Here is an 18,338-nt window from a genome sequence, read left to right on the forward strand (position 1 = left end):
CCCATAGTATTTCATAGCGTCGCAATTTCTATTCTTATTGGTCAGTGTGAGGGAACGAGGGATGCAGTAAAGAAGGAATAGTGCATCTGAAAGGAGATACTCGCATCCCAGAGATAATCTTGTCGTTTCCATAGAAACGTTACTCGTTTTAGAGGGAGAAGTCATAGAACCAATAGTATTTCATAGCGGCGTATTTTCATTGTTAATTCGTCAATGTGTGGGAGTGAGATATGCAGTAAAGAAGGAATAGTGCATAGGAAAGGTGATACTAGTATCCAAAAAGAAAATCCTGTCGTTTATATAGAAACGTTACTCGATTTAGAAGGAGAAGTCATAGAACTCATAGTATTTCATTGCGACGCAATTTCTATGTTAATTCGTCAGTGTGAGGGTGCGAGGGATGCAGTAAAGAAGGAATAGTGCGTCGGAATGGAGATAATCGTATCCCAAAAGAAAATCCTGTCGTTACCATAGAAACGTTACTCGATTTAGAAGGAGAAGTAATAGAACACATAGTATTTCATAGCGTCGCAATGTCTGTGTTAATTCGTCAATGTGAGGGAGCGAGAGATGCAGTACAGAAGGAATAGTGCATCGGAAAGGAGATAGTTGTATCCCGATTCGAAATCCTGTCGATTTCATAGAAACGTTACTCGATTTAGAAGGAGAAGTTATAGAACCCATAGTGATTCATAGCGGCGCAATTTCTCTGCATATTCGTCAATCTGAGGGAGCGAGGGGTGCAGTAGAGAACTAACAGTGCAACGTAAAGGAGGTACTCGTATCATAAAAGAAAATCCTGTCGTTTCCATAGAAACGTTACTCGATTTAGAAGGAGAAGTCATGGAACACATAGTATTTCATAGCGACGCAATTTCTGTGTTAATTCGTCAAAGTGAGGGAGCGAGTGATGCAGTAAAGTGGGAATAGTGCATCAGAAAGGAGATATTCGTATCCCAAAGGAAAATCCTGTCTTTTCCATTGAAACGTTACTCGATTTACAAGGAGAAGTCATAGAACACATGGTATTCCATAGCGACGCAATTTCTGTGTTAATTCGTGAAAGTGAGGGAGCGAGGGACGCAGTAAAGAAGGAATAGTGCATCGGAGAGGAGATACTCGTATCCCAAAAGAATATCCTGACGTTTGCTTAGAAACGTTACTCGATTTAGAAGGAGAAGTCATAGAACACATAGTATTTCATAGCGACGCAATTTCTGTGTTAATTAGTGAAAGTGAGGGAGCGAGGGTTGCAGTAAATATGGAATACTGCATCGGAAACGAGATAGTCGTAACCAAAAAGAAAATCCTGTCGTTTCAATAGAAACGTCACTCGATTTAGAAGGAGAAGTCATAGAATCCATAGTATTACATAGCGACGCAATTTCTGTGTTACTTCGTCAATGTGAGGGAGCAAGGGATGCAGTTAAGAAAGCATAGAGCATCGGAAAGGTGATACTCGTATCCCAAACGAAAATCCAGTCGTTTCCATAGAAACGTTATTCGATATAGAAGGAGAAGACATAGAACACATAATATTCCATAGCGTCGCAATTTCTGTGTTAATTCTTCAATGTGAGGGAGCCAGTGATGCAGTAAAGAAGGAATAGTGCATCGGAAAGGAGATACTCGTATCCCAAAAGAAAATCCAATCGTTTCCGTAGAAGCATAACTCGATTTAGAAGGAGAAGTCATAGAACCAATAGTATTGCATAGCGACGCCATTTCTGTGTTAATTCGTCAGTGTGAGGGAGCGAGGGATGCAGTAAAGAAGGAGTAGTGCATCGGAAAGGAGATACTCGTATACCAAAAGAAAATCCTGTCGTTTCAATAAAAAAGGTTACTCGATTTTGGAGGAGATGTCTTAGAACCAAAGGTATTTCATAGCGACGCAATTTCTGTGTTAATTTGCCTATGTTAGGGAGCGAGGGATGCAGTTAAGAGGGAATAGTACATCGGAAAGGAGATACACGTATCCCAATAGAAAATCCTGACGTTTCCATAGAAACGTTACTCGATTTAGAAGGAGAATTCATAGTACCCATAGTATTTCATAGCGACGCAATTTCTGTGTTTATTGGTCAATGTGAGGGAGCGAGGGAAGCAGTAATGAAGGAATAGTGCTTCGGAAAGGAGATACTCCTATACCAAAAGAAAATCATATCGTTTAAATAGAAACGTTACTCGATTTAGAAGGAGAAGTCATAGAACTCATAGTATTACATAGCGACGCAATTTCTGTGTTAATTCGTCAATGTGAGGGAGCGAGGGATGCAGTAAAGAACGCATAGAGCATCGGAAAGGAGATACTCGTATCCCAAACGAAAATCCTGTCGTTTCCATAGAAACGTTATTCGATATATAAGGAGAAGACATAGAACACATAATATTCCATAGCGTCGCAATTTCTGTGTTAATTCTTCAATGTGAGGGAGCCAGTGATGCAGTAAAGAAGGAATAGTGCATCGGAAAGGAGATACTCGTATCCCAAAAGAAAATCCAATCGTTTCCGTAGAAGCTTAACTCGATTTAGAAGGAGAAGTCATAGAACCCATAGTATTTCATAGCGACACCATTTCTGTGTTAATTCGTCAGTGTGAAGGAGCGAGGGATGCAGTAAAGAAGGAATAGTGCATCGGAAAGGAGATAGTCGTATACCAAAAGAAAATCCTGTCGTTTCAATAAAATCGTTACTCGATTTTGGAGGAGATGTCTTAGAAACAAAGGTATTTCATAGCGACGCAATTTCTGTGTTAATTTGCCTATGTGAGGGAGCGAGGGATGCAGTTAAGAGGGAATAGTACATCGGAAAGGAGATACACGTATCCCAACAGAAAATCCTGACGTTTCCATAGAAACGTTACTCGATTTAGAAGGAGAAGTCATAGAACTCATAGTATTTCATTGCGACGCAATTTCTGTGTTAATTCGTCAGTGTGAGGGAGCGAGGGATGCAGTAAAGAATGAATAGTGCGTCGGAATGGAGATAGTCATATCCCAAAAGAAAATCCTTTCGTTTCCATAGAATCATTACTCGATTTAGAAGGAGAAGTCTTAGAACCCATAGTATTTCATAGCGTCGCAATTTCTATTCTTGTTGGTCAGTGTGAGGGAACGAGGGATGCAGTAAAGAAGGAATAGTGCATCTGAAAGGAGATACTCGTATCCCAAAGAAAATCTTGTCGTTTCCATAGAAACGTTACTCGTTTTAGAGGGAGAAGTCATAGAACCAATAGTATTTCATAGTGACGTAATTTCATTGTCAATTCGTCAATGTGTGGGAGTGAGATATGCAGTAAAGAAGGAATAGTGCATCGGAAAGGAGATACTAGTATCCCAAAAGAAAATCCTGTCGTTTATATAGAAACGTTACTCGATTTAGAAGGAGAAGTCATAGAACTCATAGTATTTCATTGCGACGCAATTTCTATGTTAATTCGTCAGTGTGAGGGAGCGAGGGATGCAGTAAAGAAGGAATAGTGCGTCGGAATGGAGATAGTCGTATCCCAAAAGAGAATCCTGTCGTTACCATAGAAACGTTACTCGATTTAGAAGGAGAAGTAATAGAACACATAGTATTTCATAGCGTCGCAATTACTGTGTTAATTCGTCAATGTGAGGGAGCGAGAGATGCAGTACAGAAGGAATAGTGCATCGGAGAGGAGATACTCGTATCCCAAAAGAATATCCTGACGTTTGCTTAGAAACGTTACTCGATTTAGAAGGAGAAATCATAGAACACATAGTATTTCATAGCGACGCAATTTCTGTGTTAATTAGTGAAAGTGAGGGAGCGAGGGTTGCAGTAAAGAAGGAATAGTGCGTCGGAATGGAGATAGTCGTATCCCAAAAGAGAATCCTGTCGTTACCATAGAAACGTTACTCGATTTAGAAGGAGAAGTAATAGAACACATAGTATTTCATAGCGTCGCAATTACTGTGTTAATTCGTCAATGTGAGGGAGCGAGAGATGCAGTACAGAAGGAATAGTGCGTCGGAATGGAGATAGTCGTATCCCAAAAGAAAATCCTGTCGTTTCAATAGAAACGTCACTCGATTTAGAAGGAGAAGTCATAGAAATCATAGTATTACATAGCGACGCAATTTCTGTGTTACTTCGTCAATGTGAGGGAGCGGGGATGCAGTTAAGAAAGCATAGAGCATCGGAAAGGTGATACTCGTATCCCAAAAGAAAATCCAATCGTTTCCGTAGAAGCATAACTCGATTTAGAAGGAGAAGTCATAGAACCCATAGTATTGCATAGCGACGCCATTTCTGTGTTAATTTGTCAGTGTGAGGGAGCGAGGGATGCAGTAAAGAAGGAGTAGTGCATCGGAAAGGAGATACTCGTATACCAAAAGAAAATCCTGTCGTTTCAATAAAAAAGGTTACTCGATTTTGGAGGAGATGCCTTAGAACCAAAGGTATTTCATAGCGACGCAATTTCTGTGTTAATTTGCCTATGTGAGGGAGCGAGGGATGCAGTTAAGAGGGAATAGTACATCGGAAAGGAGATACACGTATCCCAATAGAAAATCCTGACGTTTCCATAGAAACGTTACTCGATTTAGAAGGAGAATTCATAGTACCCATAGTATTTCATAGCGACGCAATTTCTGTGTTTATTCGTCAATGTGAGGGAGCGAGGGAAGCAGTAATGAAGGAATAGTGCTTCTGAAAGGAGATACTCGTATCCAAAAGAAAATCGTGTCGTTTCCATAGAAAAGTTACTCGTTTTAGAGGGAAAAGTCATAGAACCAATAGTATTTCATAGCGACGTAATTTCATTGTTAATTCGTCAATGTGTGGGAGTGAGATATGCAGTAAAGAAGGAATAGTGCATCGGAAAGGAGATACTAGTATCCCAAAAGAAAATCCTGTCGTTTATATAGAAACGTTACTCGATTTAGAAGAAGAAGTCACAGAACAGATAGTATTATATAGCGTCGCAATTTCTGTGTTAATTCATCAATGTGAGGGTGTGAGGGATGCAGTAAGGAAGGAATAGTGCATCGGAAAGGAGATACTTGGTATTCCAAAAGAAAATCCTGTCGTTTCCAAAGAAATGTTACCTGATCTAGAAGGAGAAGTCATAGATCCCATAATATTACATAGCTACGCAATTTCTGTGTTAATTCGTCAATGTGAGGGAGCGAGGGATGCAATTAAGAAGGAATAGTGCATCGGAAAGGAGATACTCGTATACCAAAAGAAAATCCTGTCGTTTCAATAAAAACGTCACTCGATTTAGAAGGAGAAGTCATAGAATCCATAGTATTACATAGCGACGCAATTTCTGTGTTAATTAGTGAAAGTGAGGGAGCGAGGGTTGCAGTAAAGAAGGAATACTGCATCGGAAACGAGATAGTCGTAACCAAAAAGAAAATCCTGTCGTTTCAATAGAAACGTCACTCGATTTAGAAGGAGAAGTCATAGAATCCATAGTATTACATAGCGACGCAATTTCTGTGTTAATTCGTCAATGTGAGGGAGCGAGGGATGCAGTAAAGAAAGCATAGAGCATCGGAAAGGTGATACTCGTATCCCAAACGAAAATCCTGTCGTTTCCATAGAAACGTTATTCGATATAGAAGGAGAAGACATAGAACACATAATATTCCATAGCGTCGCAATTTCTGTGTTAATTCGTCAGTGTGAGGGAGCGAGGGATGCAGTAAAGAATGAATAGTGCGTCGGAATGGAGATAGTCGTATCCCAAAAGAAAATCCTTTCGTTTCCATAGAAACATTACTCGATTTCGAAGGAGAAGTATTAGAACCCATAGTATTTCATAGCGTCGCAATTTTTATTCTTATTGGTCAATGTGAGGGAGCAAGGGATGCAGTACAGAAGGAATAGTGCATCTGAAAGGAGATACTCGTATCCAAAAGAAAATCTTGTCGTTCCCATAGAAAAGTTACTCGTTTTAGAGGGAAAAGTCATAGAACCAATAGTATTTCATAGCGACGTACTTTCATTGTTAATTCGTCAATGTGTGGGAGTGAGATATGCAGTAAAGAAGGAATAGTGCATCGGAAAGGAGATACTAGTATCCCAAAAGAAAATCCTGTCGTTCATATAGAAACGTTACTCGATTTAGAAGAAGAAGTCACAGAACAGATAGTATTCCATAGCGTCGCAATTTCTGTGTTAATTCGTCAATGTGAGGGTATGAGGGATGCAGTAAAGAAGGAATAGTGCATCGGAAAGGAGATACTCGTATTCCAAAAGAAAATCCTGTCGTTTCCACAGAAACGTTACTCGATTTTGGAGGAGATGTCTTAGAACCAAAGCTATTTCATAGCGACGCAATTTCTGTGTTAATTTGCCTATGTGAGGGAGCGAGGGATGCAGTTAAGAGGGAATAGTGGATCGGAAAGGAGATACACGTGCCCAATAGAAAATCCTGACATCTCCATAGAAACGTTACTCGATTTAGTAGGAGAATTCATAGAACCCATAGTATTTCATAGCGCCGCAATTTCTGTGTTAATTCGTCAATGTGAGGGAGCGAGGGAAACAGTAAAGAAGGAATAGTACTTCGGAAAGGAGATACTCCTATACCAAAAGAAAATCATGTCGTTTCCATAGAAACGTTACTCGATTTAGAAGGAGAAGTCATAGAACTCATAGTATTTCATTGCGACGCAATTTCTGTGTTAATTCGTCAGTGTGAGGGAGCGAGGGATGCAGTAAAGAAGGAATAGTGCATAGGAAAGGAGATACTAGTATCCAAAAAGAAAATCCTGTCGTTTATATAGAAACGTTACTCGATTTAGAAGGAGAAGTCGTAGAACTCATAGTGTTTCATTGCGACGCAATTTCTATGTTAATTCGTCAGTGTGAGGGAGCGAGGGATGCAGTAAAGAAGGAATAGTGCGTCGGAATGGAGATAGTCGTATCCCAAAAGGAAGTCCTGTCGTTACCATAGAAACGTTACTCGATTTAGAAGGAGAAGTAATAGAACACGGAGTATTTCATAGCGTCGCAATTTCTGTGTTAATTCGTCAATGTGAGGGAGCGAGAGATGCAGTACAGAAGGAATAGTGCATCGGAAAGGAGATAGTTGTATCCCGATACGAAATCCTGTCGAATTCATAGAAACGTTACTCGATTTAGAAGGAGAAGTTATAGAACCCATAGTGATTCATGGCGGCGCAATTTCTCTGCATATTCGTCAATCTGAGGGAGCGAGGGGTGCAGTAGAGAACTAACAGTGCATCGTAAAGGAGGTACTCGTATCATAAAAGAAAATCCTGTCGTTTCCATAGAAACGTTACTCGATTTAGAAGGAGAAGTCATGGAACACATAGTATTTCATAGCGACGCAACTTCTGTGTTAATTCGTCAAAGTGAGGGAGCGAGTGATGCAGTAAAGTGGGAATAGTGCATCAGAAAGGAGATATTCGTATCCCAAAAGAAAATCCTGTCTTTTCCATTGAAACGTTACTCGATTTAGAAGGAGAAGTCATAGAACATATGGTATTTCATAGCGACGCAATTTCTGTGTTAATTCGTGAAAGTGAGGGAGCGAGGGACGCAGTAAAGAAGGAATAGTGCATCGGAGAGGAGATACTCGTATCCCAAAAGAATATCCTGACGTTTGCTTTGAAACGTTACTCGATTTAGAAGGAGAAGTCATAGAACACATAGTATTTCATAGCGACGCAATTTCTGTGGTAATTAGTGAAAGTGAGGGAGCGAGGGTTGCAGTAAAGAAGGAATACTGCATCGGAAACGAGATAGTCGTAACCAAAAAGAAAATCCTGTCGTTTCAATAGAAACGTCACTCGATTTAGAAGGAGAAGACATAGAACACATAATATTCCATAGCGTCGCAATTTCTGTGTTAATTCTTCAATGTGAGGGAGCCAGTGATGCAGTAAAGAGGGAATAGTGCATCGGAAAGGAGATACTCGTATCCCAAAAGAAAATCCAATCGTTTCCGTAGAAGCATAACTCGATTTAGAAGGAGAAGTCATAGAACCCATAGAATTGCATAGCGACGCCATTTCTGTGTTAATTCGTCAGTGTGAGGGAGCGAGGGATGCAGTAAAGAAGGAGTAGTGCATCGGAAAGGAGATACTCGTATACCAAAAGAAAATCCTGTCGTTTCAATAAAAAAGGTTACTCGATTTTGGAGGAGATGTCTTAGAATCAAAGGTATTTCATAGCGACGCAATTTCTGTGTTAATTTGCCTATGTGAGGGAGCGAGGGATGCAGTTAAGAGGGTATAGTACATCGGAAAGGAGATACACGTATCCCAATAGAAAATCCTGACGTTTCCATAGAAACGTTACTCGATTTAGAAGGAGAATTCATAGTACCCATAGTATTTCATAGCGACGCAATTTCTGTGTTTATTCGTCAATGTGAGGGAGCGAGGGAAGCAGTAATGAAGGAATAGTGCTTCGGAAAGGTGATACTCGTATCCCAAACGAAAATACTGTCGTTTCCATAGAAACGTTATTCGATATAGAAGGAGAAGACATAGAACACATAATATTCCATAGCGTCGCAATTTCTGTGTTAATTCTTCAATGTGAGGGAGCCAGTGATGCAGTAAAGAAGGAATAGTGCATCGGAAAGGAGATACTCGTATCCCAAAAGAAAATCCAATCGTTTCCGTAGAAGCATAACTCGATTTAGAAGGAGAAGTCATAGAACCCATAGAATTGCATAGCGACGCCATTTCTGTGTTAATTCGTCAGTGTGAGGGAGCGAGGGATGCAGTAAAGAAGGAGTAGTGCATCGGAAAGGAGATACTCGTATACCAAAAGAAAATCCTGTCGTTTCCATTGAAACGTTACTCGATTTAGAAGGAGAAGTCATAGAACACACAGTACTTCATAGCGACGCAATTTCTGTGTTAATTCGTGAAAGTGAGGGAGCGAGGGACGCAGTAAAGAAGGAATAGTGCATCGGAGAGGAGATACTCGTATCCCAAAAGAATATCCTGACCTTTGCATAGAAACGTTACTCGATTTAGAAGGAGAAGTCATAGAACACACAGTATTTCATAGCGACGCAATATCTGTGTTAATTAGTGAAAGTGAGGGAGCGAGGGTTGCAGTAAAGAAGGAATACTGCATCGGAAACGAGATAGTCGTAACCGAAAAGAAAATCCTGTCGTTTCAATAGAAACGTCACTCGATTTAGAAGGAGAAGTAATAGAATCCATAGTATTACATAGCGACGCAATTTCTGTGTTAATTCGTCAATGTGAGGGAGCGAGGGATGCAGTAAAGAAAGCATAGAGCATCGGAAAGGTGATACTCGTATCCCAAACGAAAATCCTGTCGTTTCCATAGAAACGTTATTCGATATAGAAGGAGAAGACATAGAACACATAATATTCCATAGCGTCGCAATTTCTGTGTTAATTCTTCAATGTGAGGGAGCCAGTGATGCAGTAAAGAAGGAATAGTGCATCGGAAAGGAGATACTCGTATCCCAAAAGAAAATCCAATCGTTTCCGTAGAAGCGTAACTCGATTTAGAAGGAGAAGTCATAGAACCCATAGAATTTCATAGCGACGCCATTTCTGTGTTAATTCGTCAGTGTGAGGGAGCGAGGGATGCAGTAAAGAAGGAATAGTGCATCGGAAAGGAGATAGTCGTATACGAAAAGAAAATCCTGTCGTTTCAATAAAATCGTTACTCGATTTAGAAGGAGAAGTCTTAGAACCCATAGTATTTCATAGCGTCGCAATTTCTATTCTTATTGGTCAGTGTGAGTGGACGAGGGATGCAGTAAAGAAGGAATAGTGCATCTGAAAGGAGATACTCGTATCCCAAAGAAAATCTTGTCGTTTCCATAGAAACGTTACTCGTTTTAGAGGGAGAAGTCATAGAACCAATAGTATTTGATAGCGGCGTAATTTCATTGTTAGTTCGTCAATGTGTGGGAGTGAGATATGCAGTAAAGAAGGAATAGTGCATAGGAAAGGAGATACTAGTATCCAAAAAGAAAATTCTGTCGTTTATATAGAAACGTTACTCGATTTAGAAGGAGAAGTCGTAGAACTCATAGTGTTTCATTGCGACGCAATTTCTATGTTAATTCGTCAGTGTGAGGGAGCGAGGGATGCAGTTAAGAAAGCATAGAGCATCGGAAAGGTGATACTCGTATCCCAAACGAAGATACTGTCGTTTCCATAGAAACGTTATTCGATATAGAAGGAGAAGACATAGAACACATAATATTCCATAGCGTCGCAATTTCTGTGTTAATTCTTCAATGTGAGGGAGCCAGTGATGCAGTAAAGAAGGAATAGTGCATCGGAAAGGAGATACTCGTATCCCAAAAGAAAATCCAATCGTTTCCGTAGAAGCATAACTCGATGTAGAAGGAGAAGTCATAGAACCCATAGAATTGCATAGCGACGCCATTTCTGTGTTAATTCGTCAGTGTGAGGGAGCGATTGATGCAGTAAAGAAGGAGTAGTGCATCGGAAAGGAGATACTCGTATACCAAAAGAAAATCCTGTCGTTTCAATAAAAAAGGTTACTCGATTTTGGAGGAGATGTCTTAGAATCAAAGGTATTTCATAGCGACGCAATTTCTGTGTTAATTTGCCTATGTGAGGGAGCGAGGGATGCAGTTAAGAGGGTATAGTACATCGGAAAGGAGATACACGTATCCCAATAGAAAATCCTGACGTTTCCATAGAAACGTTACTCGATTTAGAAGGAGAATTCATAGTACCCATAGTATTTCATAGCGACGCAATTTCTGTGTTTATTCGTCAATGTGAGGGAGCGAGGGAAGCAGTAATGAAGGAATAGTGCTTCGGAAAGGTGATACTCGTATCCCAAACGAAAATACTGTCGTTTCCATAGAAACGTTATTCGATATAGAAGGAGAAGACATAGAACACATAATATTCCATAGCGTCGCAATTTCTGTGTTAATTCTTCAATGTGAGGGAGCCAGTGATGCAGTAAAGAAGGAATAGTGCATCGGAAAGGAGATACTCGTATCCCAAAAGAAAATCCAATCGTTTCCGTAGAAGCATAACTCGATTTAGAAGGAGAAGTCATAGAACCCATAGAACTGCATAGCGACGCCATTTCTGTGTTAATTCGTCAGTGTGAGGGAGCGAGGGATGCAGTAAAGAAGGAGTAGTGCATCGGAAAGGAGATACTCGTATACCAAAAGAAAATCCTGTCGTTTCAATAAAAAAGGTTACTCGATTTTGGAGGAGATGTCTTAGAATCAAAGGTATTTCATAGCGACGCAATTTCTGTGTTAATTTGCCTATGTGAGGGAGCGAGGGATGCAGTTAAGAGGGTATAGTACATCGGAAAGGAGATACACGTATGCCAATAGAAAATCCTGACGTTTCCATAGAAACGTTACTCGATTTAGAAGGAGAATTCATAGTACCCATAGTATTTCATAGCGACGCAATTTCTGTGTTTATTCGTCAATGTGAGGGAGCGAGGGAAGCAGTAATGAAGGAATAGTGCTTCGGAAAGGAGATACTCCAATACCAAAAGAAAATCATGTCGTTTCCATAGAAACGTTACTCGATTTAGAAGGAGAAGTCATAGAACTCATAGTATTTCATTGCGACGCAATTTCTGTGTTAATTCGTCAGTGTGAGGGCGCGAGGGATGCAGTAAAGAATGAATAGTGCGTCGGAATGGAGATAGTCGTATCCCAAAAGAAAATCCTTTCGTTTCCATAGAAACATTACTCGATTTTGAAGGAGAAGTATTAGAATGCATAGTATTTCATAGCGTCGCAATTTTTATTCTTATTGGTCAATGTGAGGGAACGAGGGATGCAGTAAAGAAGGAATAGTGCATCTGAAAGGAGATACTCGTATCCAAAAGAAAATCTTGTCGTTTCCATAGAAAAGTTACTCGTTTTAGAGGGAAAAGTCATAGAACCAATAGTATTTCATAGCGACGTAATTTCATCGTTAATTCGTCAATGTGTGGGAGTGTGATATGCAGTAAAGGAGGAATAGTGCATCGGAAAGGAGATACTAGTATCCCAAAAGAAAATCCTGTCGTTGATATAGAAACGTTACTCGATTTAGAAGAAGAAGTCACAGAACAGATAGTATTCCATAGCGTCGCAATTTCTGTGTTAATTCGTCAATCTGAGGGTGTGAGGGATGCAGTAAAGAAGGAATAGTGCATCGGAAAGGAGATACTCGTATTCCAAAAGAAAATCCTGTCGTTTCCATAGAAAAGTTACCTGATCTAGAAGGAGAAGTCATAGACCCCATAATATTACGTAGCGACGCAATTTCTGTGTTAATTCGTCAATGTGAGGGAGCGAGGGATGCAATTAAGAAGGAATAGTGCATCGGAAAATAGATAGTCGTATCTCAAATGAAAATCCTGTCGTTTCCATAGAAACGTTACTCGATTTAGAAGAAGAATTCATAGAACCCATAGTATTTGATAGCGACGCAATTTCTGTGTTAATTCGTCAATGTGAGGGAGCGAGGGATGCAGTAAAGAAGGAATAGTGCACCGGAAAGGAGATACTGGTATACCAAAAGAAAATCCTGTCGTTTCCATAGAAACGTTACTCGAATTAGAAGGAGAAGTCATTGAACCCATAGGATTTCATAGCAACGCAATTTCTGTGCTTATTCGTCAATGTGAGGGAACGAGAGAAGCAGTAAAGTTGGAATAGTGCATCAGAAAGATGATACTCGTATCCCAAAAACATATCCTGTCGTTTGCATAGAAAGGTCATTCGATTTAGAAGGAGAAGTCATAGAACCCATAGTATTTCATAGCGACGCAAATTCTGTGTTAATTCGTCAATGTGAGGGATCGAGGAATGCAGTAAAGAAGAAATAGTGCATCGGAAAGGAGATAGTCGTATCACAAAAGAACATCCTGTCGTTTCCATAGAAACGTTACTCGATTTTGAATGAGAAGTCATAGAACCCGTAGTATTTCATAGCGACGCAATTTCTGTGTTAATTCGTCAATGTGAGGGAGCGAGGGATGCAGTAAAGAAAGAATAGTGCTTCGGAAAGGAGATACTCGTAGCCCACAAGAAAATCCTGTCGTTTCCATAGAAACGTTACTCGATTTAGAAAGAGAAGTCATAGAACACATAGTATTCCATAGAGTCGCAAATCTGTGTTAACTCGTCAATGTGAGGGGGCCAGGGATGCAGTAAAGAAGGAATAGTGCATCGGAAAGGAGATACTCGTATCCCAAAAGAAAATCCTGTCGTTACGATAGAAACGTTACTCTATTTAGAGGGGGAAATCATAGAACCCATAGTTTTTCATTGCGACGCCATTTCTGTGTTAATTCGTTAATGTGAGGGAGCGAGGGATGCAGTAAAGAAGGAATAGTGCATCGGAAAGGAGATAGTCGAACCCCAAAAGAAAATCCAGTCGTCTCCATGGAAACGTTACCCGATTTAGAAGGAGTAGTCTTAGAACCCATAGTAATTCCTAGAGACGCAATTTCTGTGTTAATTCGTCAATGTGAGGGAGCGAGGGATGAAGTAAAGAAGGACTAGTGCATCGGAAAGGAGATAGTTGTATCCCGAAACGAAATCCTGTCGTTTGCATAGAAACGTTACTCGATTTAGAAGGAGAAGTTATAGAACCCATTGTATTACATGGCGACGCAATTTCTCTGCTTATTCGACAATGTGAGGGAGCGAGGGATGCAGTAAAGAACTAATAGTGCATCGGTAAGGAGGTACTCGTATCATAAAAGAAAATCCTGTCGTTTCCATAGAAACGTTACTCGATTTAGAAGGAGAAGCCGTGGAACCCATAGCATTTAATAGCGACGCAATTTCTGTGTTAATTTGTCAATGTGAGGGAGCGAGAGATGCAGTAAAGAGGGAATACTGCACCGGAAAGGAGATACTTGTATCCCAATAGAAAATACTGTCGTTTCAATAGCAACGTTACTCGATTTAGAAAGAGAAGTTATAGAACCCATAGTATTTCATAGCGACGCAATCTCTGTGATAATTCGTCAATGTGAGGGTGCGAGGGATGCAATAGAGAAGGAATAGCGCATCGGAAAGGAGATACTCGAATCCGATTAGAAAATCTTGTCCTTTCCATTGAAACGTTACTCGATTTAGAAGGAGAAGTCATAGAACCCATAGTATTTAATGGCGACGCAATTTCTCTGCTTATTCGACAATGTGAGGGAGCGAGGGATGCAGTAAAGAACTAATAGTGCATCGGAAAGGAGGTACTCGCACCATAAAAGAAAATCCTTTCGTTTCCACAGAAACGTTACTCGATTTAGAAGGAGAAGTTATAGAACATATAGTATTTCATAGCGACGCAACCTCTCTGTTATTTCGTCAATGTGAGGGAGCGAGGGATGCAGTAAAGAGGGAATACTGCACCGGAAAGGAGATACTTGTATCCCAATAGAAAATACTGTCGTTTCAATAACAACGTTACTCGATTTAGAAAGAGAAGTTATAGAACCCATAGTATTTCATAGCGACGCAATCTCTGTGTTAATTCGTCAATGTGAGGGTGCGAGTGAAGCAATAAAGAAGGAATAGTGCATCCGAAAGGAGATACTCGGATCTGAAAAGGAAATCCTGCCCTTTCCACAGAAACGTTACTCGATTTAGAAGGAGAAGTCATAGAGCACATAGTATTCCATAGCGTCGCATTTTCTGTGTTGATTCGTCAATGTGATGGAGCCAGGGATGGAGTAAGGAAGGAATAGTGCATCGGAAAGGAGATACTCGTCTCCCAAACGAAAATCCTGTCATTTCCATAGAAACGTTACTCGATTTAGATGGAGAAGTCATAGAATCCATCGGATTTCATAGCGACGCAATTTCTGAGCTTATTCGTCAATGTGAGGGAGCGAGGGATGCAGTAAAGAAGAAAAAATGCATCGGAAAGGAGATACTCGTATCCCAAAAGAAAATCCTGTCGTTTCCATAGAAACGTTACTCGATTTAGAAGGAGAAGTCATTGAACCCATAGGATTTCATAGCGACGCAATTTCTGTGCTTATTCGTCAATGTTAGGGAACGAAGCATGCAGTAAAGTGAAAAAAATTCATCGGAAAGGAGATACTCGTATCTCAAAGTAAAATCCTGTCGTTTCCATTGAAACGTTACTCGATTTAGAAGGAGAAGTCACAGAACCCATAGTATTTAATGGGGACGCAATTTCTCTGCTTATTCGACAATGTGAGGGAGCGAGGGATGCAGTAAAGAAGGAATAGTGCATCTGAAAGGAGATACTCGTATCCAAAAGAAAATCTTGTCGTTTCCATAGAAAAGTTACTCGTTTTAGAGGGAAAAGTCATAGAACCAATAGTATTTCATAGCGACGTAATTTCATCGTTAATTCGTCAATGTGTGGGAGTGAGATATGCAGTAAAGGAGGAATAGTGCATCGGAAAGGAGATACTAGTATCCCAAAAGAAAATCCTGTCGTTTATATAGAAACGTTACTCGATTTAGAAGAAGAAGTCACACAACAGATAGTATTCCATAGCGTCGCAATTTCTGTGTTAATTCGTCAATGTGAGGGTGTGAGGGATGCAGTAAAGAAGGAATAGTGCATCGGAAAGGAGATACTCGTATTCCAAAAGAAAATCCTGTCGTTTCCATAGAAAAGTTACCTGATCTAGAAGGAGAAGTCATAGATCCCATAATATTACGTAGCGACGCAATTTCTGTGTTAATTCGTCAATGTGAGGGAGCGAGGGATGCAATTAAGAAGGAATAGTACATCGGAAAATAGATAGTCGTATCTCAAATGAAAATCCTGTCGTTTCCATAGAAACTTTACTCGATGTAGAAGAAGAATTCATAGAACCCTTAGTATTTGATAGCGACGCAATTTCTGTGTTAATTCGTCAATGTGAGGGAGCGAGGGATGCAGTAAAGAAGGAATAGTGCACCGGAAAGGAGATACTGGTATCCCAAAAGAAAATCCTGTCGTTTCCATAGAAACGTTACTCGATTTAGAAGGAGAAGTCATTGAACCCATAGGATTTCATAGCAACGCAATTTCTGTGCTTATTCGTCAATGTGAGGGAACGAGAGAAGCAGTAAAGTTGGAATAGTGCATCAGAAAGATGATACTCGTATCCCAAAAACATATCCTGTCGTTTGCATAGAAAGGTCATTCGATTTAGAAGGAGAAGTCATAGAACCCATAGTATTTCATAGCGACGCAAATTCTGTGTTAATTCGTCAATGTGAGGGATCGAGGAATGCAGTAAAGAAGAAATAGTGCATCGGAAAGGAGATAGTCGTATCACAAAAGAACATCCTGTCGTTTCCATAGAAACGTTACTCGATTTTGAATGAGAAGTCATAGAACCCGTAGTATTTCATAGCGACGCAATTTCTGTGTTAATTCGTCAATGTGAGGGAGCGAGGGATGCAGTAAAGAAAGAATAGTGCATCGGAAAGGAGATACTCGTAGCCCACAAGAAAATCCTGTCGTTTCCATAGAAACGTTACTCGATTTAGAAGGAGAAGTCATAGAACACATAGTATTCCATAGAGTCGCAAATCTGTGTTAACTCGTCAATGTGTGGGAGCCAGGGATGCAGTAAAGAAGGAATAGTGCATCGGAAAGGAGATACTCGTATCCCAAAAGAAAATCCTGTCGTTACGATAGAAACGTTACTCTATTTAGAGGGGGAAATCATAGAACCCATAGTTTTTCATTGCGACGCCATTTCTGTGTTAATTCGTTAATGTGAGGGAGCGAGGGATGCAGTAAAGAAGGAATAGTGCATCGGAAAGGAGATAGTCGAACCCCAAAAGAAAATCCAGTCGTCTCCATGGAAACGTTACTCGATTTAGAAGGAGTAGTCTTAGAACCCATAGTAATTCCTAGAGACGCAATTTCTGTGTTAATTCGTCAATGTGAGGGAGCGAGGGATGAAGTAAAGAAGGACTAGTGCATCGGAAAGGAGATAGTTGTATCCCGAAACGAAATCCTGTCGTTTGCATAGAAACGTTACTCGATTTAGAAGGAGAAGTTATAGAACCCATTGTATTACATGGCGACGCAATTTCTCTGCTTATTCGACAATGTGAGGGAGCGAGGGATGCAGTAAAGAACTAATAGTGCATCGGTAAGGAGGTACTCGTATCATAAAAGAAAATCCTGTCGTTTCCATAGAAACGTTACTCGATTTAGAAGGAGAAGCCGTGGAACCCATAGCATTTAATAGCGACGCAATTTCTGTGTTAATTTGTCAATGTGAGGGAGCGAGAGATGCAGTAAAGGGGGAATACTGCACCGGAAAGGAGATACTTGTATCCCAATAGAAAATACTGTCGTTTCAATAGCAACGTTACTTGATTTAGAAAGAGAAGTTATAGAACCCATAGTATTTCATAGCGACGCAATCTCTGTGATAATTCGTTAATGTGAGGGTGCGAGGGATGCAATAGAGAAGGAATAGCGCATCGGAAAGGAGATACTCGAATCCGATTAGAAAATCTTGTCCTTTCCATTGAAACGTTACTCGATTTAGAAGGAGAAGTCATAGAACCCATAGTATTTAATGGCGACGCAATTTCTCTGCTTATTCGACAATGTGAGGGAGCGTGGGATGCAGTAAAGAAATAATAGTGCATCGGAAAGGAGCTACTCGCACCATAAAAGAGAATCCTTTCGTTTCCACAGAAACGTTACTCGATTTAGAAGGAGAAGTTATAGAACATATAGTATTTCATAGCGACGCAACCTCTCTGTTATTTCGTCAATGTGAGGGAGCGAGGGATGCAGTAAAGAGGGAATACTGCACCGGAAAGGAGATACTTGTATCCCAATAGAAAATACTGTCGTTTCAATAACAACGTTACTCGATTTAGAAAGAGAAGTTATAGAACCCATAGTATTTCATAGCGACGCAATCTCTGTGTTAATTCGTCAATGTGAGGGTGCGAGTGATGCAATAAAGAAGGAATAGTGCATCCGAAAGGAGATACTCGGATCTGAAAAGGAAATCCTGCCCTTTCCACAGAAACGTTACTCGATTTAGAAGGAGAAGTCATAGAGCACATAGTATTCCATAGCGTCGCATTTTCTGTGTTGATTCGTCAATGTGATGGAGCCAGGGATGGAGTAAGGAAGGAATAGTGCATCGGAAAGGAGATACTCGTCTCCCAAACGAAAATCCTGTCATTTCCATAGAAACGTTACTCGATTTAGAAGGAGAAGACATAGAATCCATCGAATTTCATAGCGACGCAATTTCTGAGCTTATTCGTCAATGTGAGGGAGCGAGGGATGCAGTAAAGAAGAAAAAATGCATCGGAAAGGAGATACTCGTATCCCAAAAGAAAATCCTGTCGTTTCCATAGAAACGTTACTCGATTTAG

Source organism: Schistocerca americana, unplaced genomic scaffold, assembly GCF_021461395.2.
Source record: "Schistocerca americana isolate TAMUIC-IGC-003095 unplaced genomic scaffold, iqSchAmer2.1 HiC_scaffold_31, whole genome shotgun sequence".
NCBI classification, from domain to species: Eukaryota; Metazoa; Arthropoda; class Insecta; order Orthoptera; family Acrididae; genus Schistocerca; species Schistocerca americana.